Here is a 23104-nt window from a genome sequence, read left to right as displayed (position 1 = left end):
TTTTCAGATGGGGAAACAAGGGAGACAATTATGTTACCTGCTCAAAGCTCGACAACTGGAAGAAGATAAAATCGAAACTTGAGATCAAGCCTTCTAACATTATCTCGTTTTCTTTTCCACTGTTTCCTATTAACTTCTCTCAGGATTAGCAAATAAAAGGCCTTCCTGAGGAATCCACCTCTTTCTTTCTTTGTTTGGTAAACACTGTAGCTTCTGTTTTAATTATTTAATCTGAATTCGAATGCCTTAATTGGAACTGCACTGTTCAGTCCCCCAGAGTCCCCGCTAACTGCTGTGGTCTAACTCCAGGTTGTTCCCACATTTAAATCACCTTCTTGGCCCTTAAGGCTTGTCAGATTTTGACCCCTTAAGCTTCCTTCAAGCCCTGTTTTGGAATTCCACCTTCAGGGTCTGGAAGGCCCGGCTGAAGTCACAGTTCACCCACTAGTCTTATTGCAAGGATTTTTTTTTTTTTAAGATTGCATTTTCTCTTTTACTAGAAGAAAGAGAACTTTACCCCTTTTCTTAAGGTATCTTCTTGAGCGAACTTGTAATCATAAATCCTTCCACTGCCCCTTTTATATGTCGATAGGGGCCTTGCTCCAAGCTGTAAGGGCCTGCTTGCCATAGAGATAGAAAAGTTTTATTTTTCACTCTGGATAATGGCCACCCAAAAGGTGACTTACCAAAGGTGGTATAGCAAACGGTGTTGTTGGAAGTCCTCTTACGTGAAAACGTGCACTGTACCGGCCTGGCTACATAAAAGGGTGAGGTTTCTGTCTTTGAGTCCTAAGAGCAGATTGCCGGAGACGCCCAGCCCAGTCTGGTTTAGTGCTTACTGAATAACACAGTTCTTCTTTTTCCCTTTTCATTTGTGGAGATTTCCTGAAGTGGCAGGAGGTCTTAGTTTTCATGTTCCTCCACACTGAATTTACTTACGCCTCTTACCTTTACCTTCCCTCCGTCCCCACCCTCAACAGTAACTAGCTCTTTGCTCACCTCACACTAGGCCGGACGGCCGGCGAAGACGTCGCAACGCGCCCGCCACCGGAACCACAATTCCCAGCATTCCTGGCGCTCCCAGCGTTCCCGGCTTCCTCTTCCGGTCTAGGGGCCGCTGAAACTGAAAGTGCGGTGTTTTAGGCGCCCTGCTGAGATTGATTCACCTTCACCTGTGAGAGCCTTAGTGGACCAAGTGGGAAACCAGGCAGGTAGTAAAACATGAACGGAAGAGTGGATTATTTGGTCATAGAGGAAGAGATCAATCTTACCAGAGGACCCTCAGGTACGTCCGGAACAGGTCCTGGTCATCTTTGGGAGCAGCGCACTGAGGTGTGCTTGCAGAGCAGACACCTTTTCTGCTAAGCCAGATTTTTTGGCCTCAGAGCAGACAGGCCCCAACCTAGAGGTTTCCTGCGATGCTTTTGAGCACGTAGAAGAATATATTGGTACCCATTGTTAGCCAGACATGGACCTGAGGAATCCATCTCATTTTTCCAATTGATTACCGCCTCTATTATAGTCAGGACAGGTTTCTTTCTGCGAATGGTACCAGAAAATCCTGGGGGAAAGCCTGCTTTTTAGCCAGCACACCATGAACAACACACCTCTCCTCCCATTGCCTGGGCTATACCTGTTCTATGAGAGGACTGTATAGTAAAAATGGGAGCATAAACGGTGTAGACTGTAAAATGCACAGCCGTTTTCTTGGTGCTAGTATCCCTCCCTCCCGCTGTTCACTTCTGGGAAATTCATTTCGTGTCATCTAGAATTTTAAATTATAAAGAGACCTTAGAGATCTATTACAGAAGTTCCTAAACCTGGTTCTGCCTCAGAATTAATTACTCAGGCGTTTGGGGTTTTGCTTTTAAAATGAAATTACTAGGCCCTGTCTCTAGGAATTTAGATTTAATGCGGGTGTTTTATGTTTTGGTGTTTTTGTGTGTGTTTGTTTTGTTTTTCTTTTTTAAACAAGCGCATCATGCTTCTGGAGCGCCAACGATTTTCTGTTTCTTGACATGGATCATGGTTCTCTGATTCTGATACTGCCAAATTCTCACACCTACAGCCCTCTTCCCTCTGATGTTCTTCACTCACTGAGCCTGTTACTATTACTGCATGCTGCCTGCCTCAAATTTCGTTGCCTTTCCTTTACACCTGTCTAGTGTATGGATTCAGAGTTTTAGCTGTGGGATAATGTAGGTTCAGATCTGGTATCTAATTTCCTACCAGTTCTTTGATATTTATTCTCTGTTCAGTTTGACTGATGGAAACCTTAGTTTCTCTTCCGTAAAATGTGCATAATAGAATACACTTCATAGGGTTATGAGAATGAAATCAATTAAACTATGTAAAACATTTAGAACATGTCCTAACACATGGTTAGCACTATGTAAGTATTTACTATTACTGTTGTTACTGTTAATAACACAGTAAATCCCACTCAATACTGTTATTCTGAGAGTCTCCAATAAGTCATCAAGTACCAAGAGCGCAATCTCTGAAATGTTTCTGTGAGCCTTCCACTCCTTTCTGTTCCCATCACCACTACCTAGAACAGTCCAATGATATTTTCTCACCTGGAATTTTGCAGTAGCTTGACCACCACTTAGATTATTCTCCACAAAATATGGCTTTCAGAATCATTCATACTTTGCCTTCTTTCTGGTTATAAAAAATTGGAAGTTGACTTATCAATATAATTCATTGCTAATCTGTATGGTTTAGTGTCATGCGCCGTATGAGCTCCTAAACTTTTGTCAAAAGCTCTTATGCCTGTTTCTTAGGTTCACTTTTCCCGTTCTGTATTAATTTCTCCTTTCACTCTCAATATTTATTGTCTTTGAAGCTAACATGGAAAATTATTATTAAACCAAAATCTGTTTTTCATTCATTGGTACTTGTTCTTCTCCTAAGGGCCCATTAAAACAATGGTAGTTCCTTTCCTGATTTCCCTGCAAATATAGGGTGTCCCCCCCAAAAATGTATACACACACTTTGAATAATTATTAAAGCAATGTTTATTTACATTTCATTTTCAAAATTGAGCTATCAGCTGTTAAAGTTTGTACACATTTCTTTGGGACACCCTGTATTTAAAGGCATCGAGTTGTCCTCCTCCTGTTTTGTCTCTTCCTTCTATAGCCTAAATACCTGTAGTTATTATACTTGTTGTCTTGTGATGTGATTTGAGGTTTGATTCTTGTCTGTTAGGAATTTAACGTACTTTGACATAGACCTTGGGCTGTGGTATCCAACAGTATTTTCAGTATCTCCTGCCTGGAGCAGAGCAGAACTCTGAAATGATCTTGCATGTTCCAGTCACTAAATATTTTTAAAGTTCAGTATAGTATTGCTTCACCTTTTTTGGTATTTGCCTAACAGTGTTGCTTAATGTTTAGTTCACCATTCACTAAAATTCCATGTTGATCTTGCAGACCTAAAGTTCCTAATGTTAGCCTTTTTTTCTGAATCATTGGAGTTTGGACAAACTTCAAGGGACTAATTAAGAATAATAATTATATTTAGCTAATATATTTCACTCAAAAGTGTTTTAATTTCTGTATTATACGTACATTTATTCAAAATGAATGGCTGGTGTGGCTCAGTGGTCGAGCCATGAACCAGGAGGTCAGCGTTCGATTCTTGGTCAGGGCACATGCCCGGGTTGTGGGCTCCATCCCCAGTGGGGGGCATGCCGGACGCAGCCAATCTATGACTCTCTCATCATTGATGTTTCTCTCTCTCCCTCTCCCTTCTTCTCTCTCTAAAATCAATAAAAACATATTTAAAAAACACAAAAACAAGCAAACAAAAACCCTCAAAATGAATGGATTTATTCACCGGGTGACTTCTTTAAATTTCTTAAGTGTGTTCATGTCATACTCATATAAGTTGATGAACTTTAGAGAGTAGAGCCACAAATTTTGGATTGCACTTAGATTAAATCCGTCATTTGAAGTTTGGGTGCTTCAATTAACAAGAAAAGGTATCAAGTTTCTGTTTATCACCTCCCAGAGCTGGTACTCCTAAGAAGTCTCTCAGTCTAGTTTGCTTTTCTTCCCTGTGTCATCATGCAGATAAACAAGCAAGAAGTAAGTTACCACCACTAGAAACTTCCAGTGATTTTGGTAGTCCCATAGAGATCTTTCTTTCTGTAGAACTATGAAAAGCCTCTAGTTCTCATTTCTGTTTGTAGGTAGTATTGTCACTGTTTGTGTACAACTTCCTATGCAAGGACTTGATAGTTTAATCAGGTAACTGCAAATATGTACATACCTTTCCTTTCTTTTTGGCAGCAGTGTTGTGTCAGGGGCAAGAGTCTTAAATATTCCCAGTGTTTGGATCCATTTTGCAAGGCAGATGAACTGTCTGATCTTGGTTACTTTAAAGGAAATAATGAAATCTTAGGAAAATTAGAACAATTTGGGGAGACAAAGAGAAGCTTGGCATGCAGTTTGGCTTCTGTCCTGTACCAACTTCCTCAACTTTGTAAGGAGAGGCTTACTTAGGCCGGATAACTTTGTAGGTTTTTCCACTTCCAAGAGTTCAGGATTCTTTGGCCTATTTCGCCTGTTATTTTGTGATTCCTGCCACTTTGGTTTGACAATAGGTGCTCAAAGAATTGTCAAAGGCAGTGGTCAGAATCTCAAGTGCCTTTAAGGGTTTGAAGGGTTTACCTTTTATGCCTTATGGAACACTGTTTATCTCTTTTCTTTTTATGGGAGTCCAGCTTGATTAATTCTCTAAGCCTCCCACTTTTTCCTTTATCAAACTGAGAGTTCTTAATGTTGGAAAGACTCAGTTACTACAAGAAGTATGACAAGAATCTAATCTAGCTTCCCCCCCCCCCAGAGATTGGCCATAAATACAACTCTGTTGTACATTGGGTATTAGGATTAGGACTCCTTGTTCAGGACTGAGGCCTCAATGGGTGTCAGCAAGTTGCTCCTGATACACCTTTAAAGAGGGAAAAAAAATCTCCCTTTCTCTACTTTAAAGGAGTTGCAAAGGATAAATGGGTTGGTTTAATGTTTTAATAATGAATAATTAAGCAAATGTTATCTTTCTGGCACTCTGCTATTTGCTTTATATATGTATTAAACTCATATAACTTTCACAGGAACCTTGAGTGGTTAAGTGATTAATCCACATTATTAGATGAGGAAATTGTATCCCAGAGAGGTTAAGGGTTTAACCAAGTTCTAAAGCCATTGCGTTTCAGGAGTCAGGAATTTAACCCAGATCTCTCTCTCTTTTTAAAAAAATGTGTTTTTATTGATTTTTAGAGAGAGGAAGAGAGAGGAATAGAGAGACAGAAACATTGGTGAGAGAGAAATATCATTGATCGGCTGCCTCCTGCATGCCCCATACTGGGGATTGAGCCTGCAACCCAGGCATGTGCCCTGACTGGGAATTGAACCATGACCTCTTGATTCCTAGGCTGATGCCCAACCACCGAGCCACACCGGCTGGGCTAACCCCCGATCTCTTGCTTGTACTATTTCATATGCTGCATCCCAGTATAGTAGCGAAGTCTAAGGAGGTGACTCCAACTTTTCTCCTGACCTTTATTTTATTATATCATGCCTTATCCCCAAAGGATTTGAGGCATCTTAAATGACTTACACAATCCACAGGGGAAAGTTTTTATAGTTTGCTGTTGATAGAGCTGAGGGCATGTCAAGGTGAGAACCTAAAAACAAGAAACCTCATTAAAGGCAAGCGTTTAAGCCTCTACAGACCCATCACATGCTTTGTGTTTAACCCTGAGACTGCTGCTCACAGTTTTCTGATCTGTTCTTTCATGTACCCAATAGATCTGAGACTAAAATGCTATATCCTTGCCCTATTTTCTCTTGATTACACGAAATCTAGCCCTCCTGGAAATTACATTTCAATGGGGACATGGCATTCTCATGTAAAAAGTGAAATCTCGGTGCGATGGTTATGGACTATGACCAGCATGTATGTAATGGGAGGGAGGGCAAAGGATGTGTGTAGGGGAGTGTGTTCATCTGACTCTGTCATTGAAAAGCTCAGAGAATGAAGGCATTGATAAGGGCCAGACTGATCAATTCCAAGAAGATAGAACTTATGTTAGTTTTATAGATAGGCTTTAGGCTAGTGTGAGGAACAGGGATGAGTATGGCCTAAGCAGTAATAGAGAAAAGGAAATAAATTAGTGAGTCAAGCAGCCTGGGTAGAAAGAGAGTTAAGGGAGACGAGGTTGCTAAGAGAGGTGGAGAATGGATTATGAAAAGTTCTCAATGCTACTGTGGAAACTTAACCTTTCTTTCTTTTTTTGTTTTTTGTTAATCCTCACCAGAGGATATTTTTTCCATTGATTTGTAGAGAGAGTGGAAGGGAGGAAGGGAGGGAAAGAAGAAGGGAGAGAGAAAGAGATCAAAGTGAGACAGTCACATCGATTGGTTGCCTCCCGAATGCCACCCCAACTGGCAGTGCTATGGATCGAACCTGCAACCCAGGTATGTGCCCTTGACCGGGAATTGAACCTGCGGCCCTTTGGTGCATGGGCCGATGCTCTAACCACTGAACCACACCAGCCAGGGTGAAACTTAACCTTTCTTTAAGATTCCATCTTGATTCCTTTCCCTTCCTATTCAGTGGTTAAGACTGAATTCAGGAGTCGCTGCCTCTAGGAAGCCTTCCTGACCCAGGTCAGATATTCCTCTTATTAAGAATATCATACACCTCTTGTTGAGTACCTGTCGTGTACTGCCACACTAAGCACTTTGTCTCATCTACTCCCAACAAAGAACAGATGAAATGGTTATTATTCCATTATACAAATGAGAAAGCCTTGGCCCTCACGTCATATAACTCTTTAGGTGGCAGAGTTAAGAACTGGATCCAGGTCTGTGTGACTTAAAAATCGAGGCTCTGAACTATCATAGAAAGTTTTATTTTTATCCCTTTGCTACTAAAGGACTCTGTGCATATTCCTATCTCAGTGTTTATTTTTATATTTGCTTGCTTACTGTGTGTCCTTCCTCTACTTTACTCTGAGCTCTTCTGATTCAAAGGATATATATTTCATCCCTTGTTTTCCTAACACCTTGCCTGGTACATGACATAAAGTGGTCAGCAAATGTTTATTAAATGACTAGGCATGTTGTTAAATAAATTAAAACAGTAACGTGGTCTGTTTCAGCTTTCAAAAAGTCACAAACAGGGTTCTCCAATAAATATAATTTAAGACTGAAAGAATGAATTTGGACATAATATATTATAATGAATAGGAAACTAAGATACCAGAAACAAGGAGATGGAATAGATGGGAAACCACATAGAGAGAAGAGTATATGGTACAAGTCTCTAAAGATTGCTTAAGGATCGGTCTTTTTATTTATTTTTTTCATGTTTTTATTGATTTGAGAGAGAGAGAAAGGGAAATGGAGAGAGAGAGAAACATTGATAAGAGAGAAACATTGATCACCTGCCTCCTGCAGGCCCCCCACTTGGGATCAAACCAAAACTCAGGCTTCTGCCCTGACAGAAATCAAACCGGCGCCCTCTTGGTGCATAGGATGATGCTCAGCCACCTGAGCCACACCGGCCAGGGAAAGGATCAATCTTATTAAGACTTTTTCCGGACAGTCCTTTAGTATAATGGTAAAGTGTTAAATATCTAGGAATTACTTTGAAGAAGTAGAAAGGTAAGTTGATAGATGCTCAACTGTAGAAACATTTTGTAAAGCCATGTGACTAGGCAGCAAAGTAGCCAATTACTGTATTTGAATAAAAGCAAAATTATTTATTGAGGAAAAAATTTATACTTAGATTATGAATCAGAACACGCTGTTGGTCTCAGGAGACTCAGAAATGAAGGGAAGCTGGGGCTTTTTTTTTTTTGGTGTTTTTTTAAAAAAATATATCTTTATTGATTTCAGAGAGGAAAGGAGAGGGAGATAGAGAGATAGAAACATCAGTGATGAGAGTCATGATCGGCTGCATCCTGCACGCCCCCGACTGGGAATCGAGCCCGAAACCCAGGCATGTGCCCCGACCGGGAATCGAACCCTGATCGCCTGGATCCTAGGTCAACGCTCAACCGCTGAGCCACGCCCGGCTGGGTGGGAAGCTCTTTTTAAAAATCTTCATTTAGTGTTTATTACATTATGATTAGAAATCATGGATTCTAGAATAAAACATTAAAATGTGATCCTTATTTTTAGGAATATTGCAGTTCAATAGGAGGATAAGGATGGTAGGCATGTGTTAAGTACCTTCAAGAGGTAGAATAATGAAAGAGCTATGGATCTTCATCAGGTATGTTGTGTTCCTTGAAGAGTCAAAGTCAATTAACCATTTCAGGCAAAAGACCCAAGAAAATATTAAATACCTTTAGGAAATATTTTGGAAACAGATAATGTCATTTTCCCCTTGCACAAAACTAAAGTATATTCATGCAATGAATAGACATTGTGCAGTTTACTATATGTTGGGCAAGAAGAGGTAGAGTAAGAGAAAGTTGAAAAGAGGGCAGTGGAGAGGGTACATATTGTACCATGAGGCAAAAATGAAGAGACTGAAACATTTCAAAAGCAAGGGAGCAGAGACATGATGTAGTAGAGGCCAGGCATTTACATTCAGTGCTTGAACAAGGGCTTATTCTGGGATGAGAAAATAAGAATGTCTACCTAGATATTTGAAAGAGAAGTTGAGGAGCAATAAGAAGAGGCCCCGGTGTACATCCTGGCACGTACTGCCTGAAACATCTTTGGTAGGCCATACTTGTTGCCCCCATCAGATGAAGCAGTGGGATGGGCAGGCACTGACTGACCGTGGGCATAATACATTTTTTTTTATTGTTGCACCATCTTTTTGTTCCTTTGAGGTGAAAGATTTTCCTCTTGCTGCCTTTATTTGTCAATGCATATTTCTTACTGGCTTTTGGGAGAGGTAACAAAATGACAAGTGACATATTTCATCTTTGGACCAGAGAGTTTCTCCAGGGAATATATAATAGTTTTGGGTCTAAAGATGCCTAGTCATTTAATCTCTGGATTCATTCATTAGAATCATTGAATCATTCTTTCAATCCAGACATATTATTGAGCAACAACTGTAGGGCAAGTTTCTGTGCCAGGCGCTGTGGATACAAAAGAATTGAATTTTAATACAAGTGCAGTGAGCAGCAGAGCATAGTAAATAAAAGCTACAATGTCTGAGTTACTAGCTCTGTGGCATTGGGCAAGTTACCTCACTTCTCTATGCTTTAATTTTTTTAAGCCAAAAAAATGGGAGTATTAATAGAACCTACTCATAGAGTTGAAAAAATTAAATGTTTTTTTGTTTTGTTTTACAAATACTTTTATAGTGTTGACTCTACCAGGCACTTTTCTAAGCATTTTACCAAAAGGTAATCACTTAATTAATTTACAGAGCTTAAATGCCGCCTGTCATTACTGCTGTTGTGTAGAGAATAGATTTTAGTGGGGCAAGAGTTGAGTCATGTAGAAAAGATAGGGTAACCTGTGTCATAGGAATTTTAAGGACATTGGGCTTCCTCTTTTATATTCTCCTGCCCCACCTCCCCTTTTTTAATGTCCTTTTTTTGGATTATGGAAAAGCCTGCTAGCGGCTCACAGAGACATTTTTAACCTTGTTAGATTTGCACAGAAATAGAAATGTCAGGAATTCCTGTTATTTCTTATGGCATTAATAGTCATTTGGCACCAACCAAGGTTTGTTTATGTACTAGGTAGTGTATGGGCACAGGAGTACAATTTTTTTTTTTTAATTAAGTATATTTTTATTGATTTCAGAGAGAAGAAGGGAGAGGGAGAGAGAGAGATGGACACATCAATGATGAGAGTCATTGATCGGCTTCCTCCTCCACATCCAGCCGGACCAAGATTTTTTTAAATGAACAAACATTTATTTGTACATGGCTGTTTATAGCAGTTTTGTTCATAATTGGAACTGATTCTTTTGTTGAAGTAAAGAGATAATTAAACAAGCAATGTCAGTGAAATATGTGTATTTTAGCCATTCTAGTGAAAATCTATTTTGTATTCCTGATACTGGTAATTTGTAAATTTTATTTTTCTGGATTAGTCTTGCCAGCCATTCATCAACTCTATTAATCTTTTCAAAGAATAGTCTTTTGGCTCTGTTAAATTTTTTTCTATTTATTGATTCTGTACTTATTTTACTATTTCCTAACTTCTACTCCCCTTGGATTGAATTTACTCCTCTTTTTCTAGTTTCTTAAGATAGAAATTTAGATAATTAATATTATGCCTTTTTATTTCCTTTCTTTCATGAGAATTTAGAGTTGTAAATTTTCCTCTGAATGCTGCTTTGGCCGCATCCTACAATTTTTAATATATTATGATTTCATTGTTATTTAGCTAAAATCTTTTCTATCCCATATAATTTTATCTTTAACTAATAGGTTATTTGTTTTCCAAACATTTAGGGACTTTCAAATGGTGTCTTCCCCAAATTAATATGTTGGAGCCCTAACCCCTGATGTGACTGTATTTGGAGGTAGGGCCCTTACAAAAGTAGTTAAGGTTCACTGAAGTTATAAGAGTGGGGCCCTAATCTTATGGAATCACTGTCCTTATAGGAAGAGACCCACAGGCACAAAGAAATCATTAACACACAGTGAGATGGTGGCCTCCTACTAGTCAAGAGAAGAAGCCTCAGAATGAAACTTACCTTGCAGATACCTTGATGTTGGGCATTCTAGTCTTCCAGAACAGAATTGCTGTTGTTTAAACCATCCAGTCTGTGGTATTTTGTTATGGCAACCCAAAAAACTAATACAATTATTTTTTGCTGGCTTCTCATTCAGTTCTCTCTTGAAATTCACTGAGACTTACTTTATGGATCAGCCATCGGTCAATCTTTGTGAACATGACCTGTGCACTAGAAAAGAATGCTTATTCTATAGTTGTTGAGTTTGTTCTGTAAAAGGTAAATTAAGTCAAGTTGGTTTTTAGTGTTGTTCAAGTGTTTTATATTTTTACGGATTTTTCTGTACTTTGTCTATCAAGTACTGAGAGAGAAGTGTTGAAATTTGCATCTGTCATTTTTTATATGCCCTTTTCTCATGTTTGTTTGTTCCCTTGATATTCAGGTTCTGTTAGTAGATGCACTCATATTTAGCGTTTTAATGTCTTCTTGATAAATTGAATCCTTTTTCATTAGCAAACGTTCCTTTTTATCCCTTGTAATATTCCTTATTCTGAAATCTACTTTTTATTATATTAATCGGGAAAGTCCAACTGCTTAGTATATCTGTGTCTATCCTTTTAATTTTAGCTTGTATTTTACCCATTTATTTATGATTTCTGGTGATATTCATTCCTTCATATAGACCCATATTTTTATTCAATATTATTTTTCTTACGTCTGAAGAATTTTTTTTTCAACATTTCTCATAGTGTAGATCTGTTTGCAACAAATTCTCCCAGCTTTTGTTCTTGTGAAAAAGTATTTATTTTACCTTACTTTTTGAAGGCTATATTCAGTGGATATAGAATTCTAACTTGACTTGTATTTTTCTTTTAGCATTTTAAAGATTATGTTTTATTGACTTTTGGCTTGCCTAGTTTTTGAGAAGTCCGTTGTCATTCTTATCTTTACTCCTTGTATGTAATGTGTCCTTTCTTCGTCTGACTACTTTTAATATTTTTTCTTTATACCTGGTTTTGAGCAATGTGATTATGATATGATTTGTCATTGGTTCCTTTTGTGTTTATCCTGATTGGAGTTTGTTGAGCTTCTTAGATGTATTTGTTTATATTTTTCATGAGATTTGAGCCAGTTTCTTCAAGTATTTTTACTGTTTTCCTTTTTCTTCTCCTTCTCCTTCTGGAACTCCAGTAACATATATATTAAACCACTTGCTATTATTATTGCATATGTTACTATGTTGTTCTTTTAACTTTTTTTAATTGAATTTACTTCTTTATTACTTTTGAAATTGAATTTATTGAGGTGACATTGGTTAATAAAATCATACAGGTTTCAGGTGTACAGTTCTATAACATATCATCTGTATATTGTATTTTATGTTCATCACCCCAAATCAAGTCTCCTTCCATCACCATTTATCCCCCCTTCACCCTCTTCTACCTCCCCTACCCCCTTTCCCTCTGGTAGTCACCGTACTATTGTCTGTGTCTATTTGGATTTTTTTTTTTCTTTTTCTCTTTCTTTTTGCTTAATCCCTTCACCCTTTTCACTCAGCCCCACAACTCCCCTTCCTTCTGACAGCTGTCAGTCAGTTCTCTATCTATGAGTCTGTTTCTATTTTGTTTGTTAGCTTATTTTGTTCATTAGATTCCGCATATGAGGGATATCATATGGTGCTTGTCTTTCTCTGCCTGGCTTATTTTACTAATGCTCTCCAGGTCCATCCATGCTGTTGGAAAGGGTAAGATTTCCTTCTTTTTTATGGCTGAGTAGTACTCCATTGTGTAATTGTACCACAGCTTTTTTATGTAGTCATCTGCTGATGGACACTTGGGCTGCTTCCAAATCTTGGCTATTGTAAATAACACTGCAGTGAACATAGGGTTGCATTTTTTCTTCTGAATTAGTGTTGTGGGTTTCTTCAGATATATTCCCTGAAGTAGAATCACTGGGTTATAAGGCAGTTTCATTTGTAATTTTCTTTCTTTCTTTTTTTTTTTTTAATATATCTTCACAGATTTCAGGGAAAAGAAGGAAGAAGGGAGATGGAGAGAGAGAGGGAAACATCAATGATGAGAGAGGTGTCATTGTTCGGCTGCCTCTTGCATGCCCCCACTGGGGATCAGGCCCGCAACCTGGGCATGTGCCCTAACTGTGAATCGAACCACAATCTCCTGCGTCCTGGGTTGATACTCAACCACTGAGCCAAGCCCGGCCAGGCCATTTTCAATTTTTTGAAGTAACTCCATATACTGCTTTCCACAGTGGCTGCACCAGTCTGCATTCCCACCAGGAGTGCGTGAGGGTACCCTTTCCTCTACATCCTTGCCAACACTTGTTGTTTGTTGGTTTTTTGATGATAGTTATTCTGACCGGTGTGAGGTGATATCTCATTGTGATTTTAATTTGCATTTCTCTGATGATTTGTGACCTGGAGCATCTTTTCATGTCTATTTGCCATCTCTATGTCTTCTTTGGAGAAGTGTCTCTTCAGACCCTTTGCCCACTTTTTAATTGGACTGTTTGTTTTTTTGGTGTTGAGTTTTATAAGTTCTTTATAAATTTTGGGTATTAATCCCTTATCAGATGTATCATTGGTGAATATGTTCTCCCATTCAGTGGATGTCTTTTCATATTGTTGATTGTTTCCTTTGTTGTGCAAAAAACTTTTTAGTTTGACGTAGTCCCATTTGTTTATTTTTTTGTTTCCTTTGCCCAGAAAAAATATTGCCATAGGTTTTACTGCTTGTGTTTTTTTCTAGGATCCTTAAGGTTTCAAATGTAACATTTAAGTCTTTAATCCATTTTTAGTTCATTTTTGTGTATGGTGTAAGAAGGTGGTCTAGTTTCATTTTTTTGCACGTATCTGTCCAATTTTCCCAGCACCATTTATTTGTCTTTACCCCCTTGTATATTTTTACCTCCTTTGTCAAATATTAATTGACCATATAGGTGTGGGTTTATTTCTGGGCTCTCTGTTCTGTTGATCTGTATGCTTGTTTTTATGTCAATACCATGCTGTTTTGATTACTGTGGCCTTGTAGTATAGGTTAATGCCAGGTAGCATGATTCATCCAACTTTTTTCTTCTTTCTCAACATTGCTGTAGCTACTCAGGATATTTTGTGGTTCCATATAAATTTTTGGAATATTTGTTCTAGAACTGTGAAATACACCATTGATATCTTGATAGAAATTGCATTGAATCTATAGATTGCTCTGGGTAGTATGGACACTTTAATGATGCTAATTCTTCCTCTCCATGCTTCCACTTATTTGTATCTTCTTCAATTTCTTTTTTCAGTGTCTTATAATTTTCCTAGTACAGGTCTTTTACATCCTTGGTTAAATTTATTTCTTGGTATTTTTTTCTTTGGATGCAATTGTAAATGGGATTGTTTTCTTAGTTTCCCTTTCTGATAGTTCATTATTAAGGTATAAAAATGCAACCGATTTCTGGATATTTATTTTGTATCCTGATACTTTACCGAATTCATTTTTACTACGGTTTCTTAAAGTTTACTTACCTTTTCTGCTGTGGTGTTAAATCTGATGTTAATCACATTTGGTGTATTTTTCTTTTCAGAATGAGTTTTCAAGTGTATGTTTTATTTACTTTTTAAATCTTTCATTTTCATACATAGATCAGTGCAGCAGAAGACAGAGTCCAGAAATAAACTCGTGCATGTATGGTCAATTTATGAGAAAGGAGCTAAGAATATGCAATGGGGAAAGGATAGTCTCTTCAACAAGTGGTGATGGGAAAACTGGACAGCCACATGCAGAAAAATGAAGCCAAACTACTATCTCACGCCATACACAAAATCCACTCAAAATGGATTAAAGATGAAAAACAAATCTTCCATTTTTTCATTACGTTTGACTTTCTTTAATTATTTTCACCTAGTTGTAATAGTCTTTCAAACATCCTCATCTGCTAATTTCATCCTCTGTTATTTCTGGTTCTGTTTCTATTGAGCGGCTTTTCTCTTGACTATGGGTCATGTTTTCTTGCTTCTCAGCATGTTAATTAAAACAATTTTAAAATCTGTTTACTGATTTTAGAGATAGAGAGGAAAAGAGAGAGGGTGAGAGAGAGAAACATCACTTTGTTGTTCCGCTTATTTACGCATTCATTGGTTGATTCTTGTATGTGCCCTGACCTGGGATTGAACCCACAACCTGGCGTATCGGGTCAGCACTCTAACCAACTGAGCTACCCAGCCAGGACAGCATGTTAATAATTTTTAATTAGATTCTGGAGGCTGTGAATATTATGTTGTTGAATATCTGCGTTTTATTTTCATTCATTAACATGGTTAATGTTAAATTGTTGATCTTTGTTTTGGCAGGCAGTTAAGTAACTTGCAGGTGAGTTTGATTTCTTTAAGGCCCCTTTGTAAGCTTTTCTAGGGTGCTTCTGAAGTAGCATTCACTTCAGGGACAGTTCAACCCTATACATGAGGTATGTTCTAAGTGGATGTCAACTGAATTTCCAAGTGAATCATTGAGGATTTCCATTCTGGCTTGTCAGAACTTGAAGGTCTCCCTGCCTTGTGTGAGCTCTGAGAATTATTCAACATACAACTTCCTGTTTGTTTTTTTGTTGTTGACCAGCCTTGTAGAGTTTCACTCAACATATGCATGGCCTAGTACTTGGTAAAGACACATGTAGGTACCTGGAGCCCCTTTTTTCCGTCTAACTCCCTCCTTTCCAGAACTTTACCCTGTAATTTCTAGCAACCCAACCTCCCCAAACTTTGATTCCCATCTCATCAACTCAGTGAAGCTGCTGGGTTCTACTCGGGTCCTTCTTTCTGTGGTCATGATCCAGAAATTGCTTTTATACAGAAAGCTAGGCTGATCCTACAGCTACATGGTTTTAACTCAGCAGCATATTAAGTGGATTGTGTGCCGTGACAAAGTGGGATTTGTTCTAGGAATGCAAAGAAATTTAAGAAAATCAATCGATGTAATAAAACATATTAATAGAATGAAGAAAAAAAGCACATGATTATCTCAGCAGATACAGAAATAGTATTTGAGAAAATGTAACGCCTTTCCATGTTAAAAACAGTCAGCAAACTACTAATAGAAGGAAACTTCCTCAACATGATAAAGGCCATATACGAAGAATCTACAGCTAATGTACTCAATGATGTAGGAATGAAAGTTTTTCTTCTAAGATCAGGAACAAACAAGAATGTCTGCTTTCACCACTTTTGTTTAACATGGTATTGGAAGTTCTAGTCAGAATAGTTAGGCAAGAAAAATAAAATGCATTCAAATTGGAAAGGAAGAAGTGAAATTGTCTCTATTTGCAGAAGGCATGATCTTTATATGTAAAAAGCTAAAGAATCTACACCAAAACAAAAAAAGTACCAAAAAACCTGTTAGAATTAATAATAAATTCCGCAAAGTTGCAGGATGCAAAATCAAAACAAAATCAGTTAAGTTTTTATACATTAATAATGAACAATCTGGAAAGGAAATTAAGTAAGAAATTCCATTAACGATAGCATCAAAAAGAATAAAATACTTATACTGTAAGTAAGTTTAACCAAGGAGACAATAACTTATACTTTGAAAAGTACAAAATTTGGCTGAAAGAAATTAAAGACAAAAATAAGTGGAAATACATCTGACATTCATGGATTGGAAAATTAATAATGTTAAGGAAGCAATACTATCCAAAGCAACCTGCAGGCTCAATGCAATCTCTGTCAAAATTTCATCAGCCTTTTTGCAGAAATAGAAAACCCCATCCTAAAATTCATGTGAAAACTCAAAGGACCTAATAGCCAGCACAATCTTGAAAAGAAAGAAAGTTTGAGGGCTCGCATCTTCCCGGACTTAAGCACATAGTTGTGCACCAGTGTTAAGGCAGCCGCATTATTCACAACAGCCAAAGTGTGAACACAGTCAAATGCACATTGACAGATGACTAGATAAACAAAATGTATATATGTACAATGGATTATTATTCAGTCTTTAAAAGGAATGAAATAATTCAGCTATGTGTTACAATAAGGATGAACCTGGGAGGCATTGTACAAAGGGAAATAAGCAAGACAAAAGAACAAAATAGTATGATTCCTCTTACATGAAGTATGTGGAATAGGCAAGCTTGACACAGAAAGTACTGTATAATAGAAGTTCTCGGGCTAGAGGAAGGAGGAGTGAGGAGTTATTCTTTAATGGGTACAGAGTTTTTATTTGGTATGATAAAAAAGTTCTGGATATGTATAGTGGTGATGGAGACACAACGTTATGAATGTACTTTATGCCACTGAATTAATGTCACACTTAAAAATGGTTAAAATGTTAAATTTTATGTTACATATATTTTACTACTAAACAAACAGCGAGTTGTGTGTCTAATACAGTTTGACTTAATGTTATGTTTATTTTATCACAAAATAAATAAATAGTGGGTTGCGTGTTCTGTAGAGTTGGATTGATGTCTAGGGGAAATTATAAGATTATCTTGGGATAGAAAAGGCCTACAGTTAAATAGGGGGGAAATAGGGTGTTTGTCAATCTGGTAGTCATAACTCAACAAGTGGCTATTATCATTTGTGTTAGTGGACTGTTTTGTTTCATTTTAATTATGCTCAAAGTTATTATTTGTGGAATAACAGATTATTAAACAATGGTCTACTTTTTAACTTTTAGATTTAATAGACAAGAATCTGAATGAAATGAAGGGTTTTCTTCCCTGGCCTGAAAGTAGGCAGTAGAGACCCCAACTAAGGTGATAGAACTCCAGAATGACCAATTCTTCCTCTGCAATGTACTACCCTTGGGAACTGTCCTACAACAATTGTCCTACCATTTCTTATTCACAGCCAGCCCAAAGACTTTTTTTGTAAAGCAGTTGTTCATATTTTCTACAAAGATACAGTATAGCAAAATGGTTTAAAACTTACATTTGGAACCAAACATCCTGGCTTAGTGTCTTTTCTTTGAGAAGAGCTAATTGACCTTTTGTAAAGTTATCTAATCTCTTTATGCCTCACCTTTTAAATTCATCTGTAAAATGTAATAATCACTTCATGTGAGAAGATTGAGGTAACGTATGTAAAGTACGCAGCAGAATACCTGGTACATATTTAATGCTCAATAAATATTAGGTGTTGCTGCTACTATTACTGCTGTTATTCATAAACACGCTCAAGGTCCAGACCTGGAAACGAGTCCACAAGAAGGCATTTCTTGTTTAACTTTCTAAGGCTTTTATTTTATTTATTTATTTTTAAAAAATATCTTTATTGATTTCAGAGAGAGGAAAGGAGAGGGAGAGAGAGAGATAGAAACATCAATGATGAGAGAGTTATTGATCGGCTGCAGCCTGCAACCCGGGCATGTGCCCTGACCGGGAATCAAACCCTGATCGCCTGGATCCTAGGGTGACGCTTAACCACTGAGCCACGCCTGGCCGGGCTCTAAGGCTTTGATACTAGGCACTCTTTCTCTCCCAGTCCTATGGAAAAGGGGATGTCATTCTTATGCCATATTTAGTTTTTTTGCGTTTGAGACTTCTAAATTTTGAGACTAAGCAACCCATTTTAATCTTGCTACTGTAAACCCAAATTAATTTCAGACTGAGGTAAAGAGTAAAGAGCATTTATATGAGCATAAGAAGCTGCAACCCAGGATACACGATTCAGGTAGCGACCTAGATTGTGCTCTGGGGAGAACAAAGAGAAGGATTCGTAAAGGCAAAAATCACAAAATGTAATTCTTTCATGCAAATGAAGGATTACTGGCTAGGTTTACCAGGCCTGGTTAGTTCTGATATGCAAATAAGGGAGGCAAAAACTACAAGAAAAGAGATAAAGTCCATATGTGTCTACAGAAGGGTTGTTCCAGGATATTGATGACTCAGCCTTGAGCTGAGTTTAGCAACAGATTTAGCAGCTTAATAGCAGCTCTGAGAACTGAGGCTCAAAGGTGCATAGGCTGCAAAGGCCCTACTTTCTTAATAGCCTCCTGACTCCATTTTAGTCCCTCGTCCCTCCCCCCCTCCCCACACACCATTATTAGTGCCTCCAGTTTAGATATGTGTTTCACACCACATTTTAAAATTTATTTTTTTTAAGCCTATTGAGTCTAGGTCTTTTTCTTTGACTTCTCCCCTTAATCCTATTTGGATCGTAGATTCTGAGAACTGAGTTAATTATATCCTTCAGCCCCATAAAGACATTGTCATCATCAGTACAAGCAAGATCCTTTTTTGGTTTCATTTTTACCCTTCATTTCTAACCTCATCCTGTATCCTTCCCTAATAGCTACTGACTCTAATGTGTCTCCACATGCCCTTAAATATGCATGCATTTTGGTAAGTAGGTAATACTGTTTTGTGTGCATGAGTTTTTAATTAATGAGAAGATATTGTGCTATTAATATCAACATCAAATTCTAAACCTCCATTATTTTATATATGATTATTCAATGCTTCTAACTTTTAACTATATTTTAGTTACCAGTTCCCCAAAGAATGGACACCTAGATTACAATCAGTTTTACACCATCACAAAACATCCTGCGATTAACATATTCTTACATCCCCCTTTATAGATAGGATGATCACATTGATCCAAACTGAGATGCTTGTGAAATTGAAGGGGAATATTTTGATTACAGGTGTGTATATCAGGACTACCAACAAACCAGGATATGTGGTCCACCCTGTTCATTGTTCTAGGACACAGCCAATAAATCAGCAGATATGCAGTGGGGTAGTCCTTCCCCTTTTGTTTCCAGCTGATATCTGTTGCAGTTGATTGGTGAATGTGTTGGACTTATTATTGCTTATTTTTAATACCATTCTTTCTAGATAGTAGTTATGAGGGAGAATGTCTGGGTCACAGGTTATAGACATACTTAAAAGTTTGAGTTCCAGTCCAGTCTTATCCTATTAATAGATAGATGGACTTTTTCATCTCTGTCTTCCCGTATTTCAGGTTTATTCACATTCGTACCGTGTAGTTATTCATCCTTTATCAGACTATCTGGTTTTGGGCTGTACCAGGTACTACTAATTTGCTAACAACTACTCTTAGTGCAGTTACTCAATATAGCAGCTCTGTAGTTTATAAGGATTTTTTCAGATTTGTTAAGGTAATTGGACCCTAACAATTACCTTTTGAGATAGAGAGGGCAGCATTTGTAATTGTTATGTTACAGAAAATGAAGCAGAGGATCAGAGGTATAATGACTTTTTTTAGTCCGCATATCTGTTAAGTTACGGAGTTGAATTTGTGAGCAGGTCTTCTGATTTTCATTTGCTTCTGCAAAATCTGAAAGGGACAGGGAAAAGGGTCAATTTCTGTTTGTGGTTAAAGCAAGGGCTGTCCAGTTTAGCTTTATGTCTTTCTCAGAACATAACACAGTGCCTGACACATGGCAAATCATCAGTGCTTTTTTTATTTATTGCTTGATTTTTGAGAGAGAGAGACACACACACACTGATTGGTTGTTCCACTTATTTATGCATTCATTGGTTGATTCTTGTATGTGCCGGCCCTGACTGGAGATCAAATCCATAACCTTGGCTTATCTGAATGCTCTAACCAACTGAGCTACCTGGCCAGGGCCAATCACCAGTAATTTTTAATGAACAAATGAACTGGGGATTATGCAGATATCCATAGGGCCCAGATTTGAATTGGTAATGTTGCTGCTACTCAGTGCTTTGGTGATTTCTGTTTATTGCGGCAATGCAAGTGAGTCCAGTTCTGTAAATGTTCTGGCCGAAGAAAGGGATTTCACATCAATCAGTCTAGGAATTCTCATGTTAAGTGGTGTGGTTCATTTACAACCGAAACAGCAGTAGGATGTAAACATGCCTGTATAATGTGATTTCTGGAGGGAGTAGACTGTACTTGTTTGTTTATAGAAAATTTCAGTAAGATTTCTTCTGCTCTTCTTGTTTAGACACTGTCCTGTAAGTTTAGATAACCAGAAGCAAAGTCCCTCCTCTTTCTTACTACTGTATTGCATTCATCTGCTTAACACATGCTTCCTACCCAAGATTCCCAGAGGCAGCTGTAGTGCTTACTGAGGATGCTGGATTTCATTGAAAGATTTTTCTCCAAATAGTTTGTTCTAGTATTGAGAATGGCTGGTTGGCCTGAGCCACCTACCTCAAACCTGTCACAGTTTTGAAATCATTTCAAAGCCTTCCATAAGGTAGTCTCCACCTACCTTTCCACCTTATCTCAAATAACCACTCACCATCCCTTTTCCAATCCCGGCCACCCACTATAATACAAATTAAGAGTTTTCTAAGAGAAACCATATAGTAACTTACATTTTTTATACCCTACCCTTCAAGGAAGTTGAAGTGGTCGTCTTCCAGAAGTAGTTCTATCATGTATCGTAAATCCTTCTTTTCATTCTCTAGCCACAGATATTCTGTGCACAACTTATGCTATTTAAGTGAAATATTTCCTGCGGCTTCTCTCTTCAGCCATGCATTTTCTTAAATAACAGATTAATTTTCTAGTGCTTATATTAATATTATGAGCTTTACATGCAAGTTCTCATCCCACCAATGAGGAGAACTTTTAGAAAGCCCACTTATGTCTCTCTAAGTATCTGCTTTCTATTGAAACCAGTAGTAGGCTAGTGATTATGGCTAGTCCTTCCAATTGTGCTACCAGATTTTTGATTTTTAATTGTTTCCAAACTATCTCCTTTCTCTTTGCACTGTGCTTTGACTTATACAGTACCTGACATAAAGAAAACCCTAGGGAAGTTCTGTTTTTTTCTTTTCTTTTTAATGCATAGGTAAAATCCCTTTATAACAATGGTTTTCATAAACTGAAATCCTTCCCACAACTTAGTGGTTGGTCCATTGAAATAGTACTTTGGTAGTCAGTTTTCTTCTTCTTCCTTTATTTTATTACGTTAAAAACACTTAAATGATACCTACTCTCTGAACAGATTTTTAAGTGTAAAATACACTATTGTTATCTGTAGGCACAATGTTGTACATCATATATCTAGAACTTACTGTTGTGTAACTGAAATTTTATGCCCGTGCCTGTTTAATATAGTCACTCTTAGAAGCGAAGGATAGAATGGTGGTCACCAGGGGCTGGAGCAAAGGGGAAATGGGCGTTGCTAATCATTGAGTAGTCAGGCTTCTTCTGCACATAAAACTTAGCAATCATTGTCCCCAAGTATATGGTTGTTTGCACTTGAGGTAGAAAAGGAAAAAAGAGTGAATTTGGTGATTTAGTTTATCATGAAGCATCACTTGCTTTTCTAATTCTAGGTTTCCTGCCAACACTTACACTACTGCCCCCTCAACTTAAAATAGAAAAAATAAATGAGACTACCAAGACCATTTCTTCCAAAACACCGCCATACCCAAAGTCTCCCAAAGGTTGGGAGAAGTATGGAAGGGAAAGTTTGGTTAGGAATCTCTCTTCCACTAAATTAGGAATTTTATTTGCCAATTAGTTAAAAGCGGAGCTGCTTCTCATGAACACAGCTAACCCTGTTACATTAAGGAAAGACAAGAATTGGGTTCACTGAATGCCATCAACAGAATCAGAATCACATCTTAAAATAATCACCATTATTGTGTCACTGAGTTAGCACAGATCTTTATTTATATTCAACAAACCATGTTGGTCACTGTGTTCGTATTTTTAGTTCTACCTGATCTGAGTGGGCAACTCTAGATTCTCCTAGCCTCTGTTGGTGATAACTCTTCGCTGACCTTGCCCATGAGTGTTCACCAGCTACATCAGTCTGCCTCACCAGCCTCCCCTCTCTACTAGGCCTTTCCTCTCTCTTTCTCTTCTTCTCTAATCCCTTTCTTTTTCTTCACCCCTGTCTCCTTCACAACTCCTTCATGATTTTCTCTGGGCTGGGCTTCAACATCGTCGGTGGGACAGATCAGCAGTATGTCTCCAACGACAGTGGCATCTACGTCAGCCGCATCAAAGAGAATGGGGCTGCGGCCCTGGATGGGCGGCTCCAGGAGGGTGATAAGATCCTCTCGGTGAGAACTGGCTTCGGCCTCCTTCAGTGTCCCTTGCTCCCTAGACCCTGCTTCCTACTCCTAGCGCCTTCCTTGGTAAGATTCCTGCCTGCCTTTTTGGATCAGGAAATATCCAATTTGTAGAGTTCAGTGGGAGGGACCTTGATCAGTGATCTTTTCCAGCCCTGCCCTAGAATATGGAGTATATTAACTCGCTTGATAGACAAAGCAAAATTAAGTCCAGAGTGTGAAGTTACTTACCCAAGTTCAAAAACATGAAGCAGGGTTGAGGGACTGGTGGGTGGGGGGAGGAACTTAAAATCCACAATTTTTGTTGTTCTTCCGTTATACTTTATCACTTCCTCTTTGTAGAATAAAAGATTAATGTCTCCCTTTACACCAGAAGCAGCAAAAAAAGAATGTAGGAATTGTG

General features: G+C 38.0%; 2 pseudogenes across 3 annotated transcripts in view; one reads left to right on the top strand and one right to left on the bottom strand.

The window, feature by feature from the left end:
* LOC308552078 (disintegrin and metalloproteinase domain-containing protein 21 pseudogene) overlaps window positions 1-1043 on the bottom strand; it is a 29097-nt pseudogene extending 28054 nt beyond the window's left edge. Inside the window, exon 1 of one of the 2 annotated variants that reach the window lies at window positions 1000-1043. Of the gene's footprint in view, window positions 1-686 lie in introns of both variants that reach the window. The other variant reaches the window with a different exon arrangement.
* A 75-nt stretch (window positions 1044-1118) lies between these two features.
* LOC308552073 (synaptojanin-2-binding protein pseudogene) lies at window positions 1119-22692 on the top strand (annotated as a pseudogene). The gene is made up of 2 exons: window positions 1119-1285; window positions 22556-22692. The product of its transcript is annotated as a synaptojanin-2-binding protein pseudogene (transcript).
* Window positions 22693-23104: the final 412 nt, after the last annotated feature.

The sequence above is a fragment of the Miniopterus schreibersii genome, assembly GCF_964146895.1.
Source record: "Miniopterus schreibersii genome assembly, contig: HAP1_SCAFFOLD_152, whole genome shotgun sequence".
Taxonomy (NCBI): Eukaryota; Metazoa; Chordata; class Mammalia; order Chiroptera; family Miniopteridae; genus Miniopterus; species Miniopterus schreibersii.
This window is presented reverse-complemented; position numbering and strand designations above follow the sequence as displayed.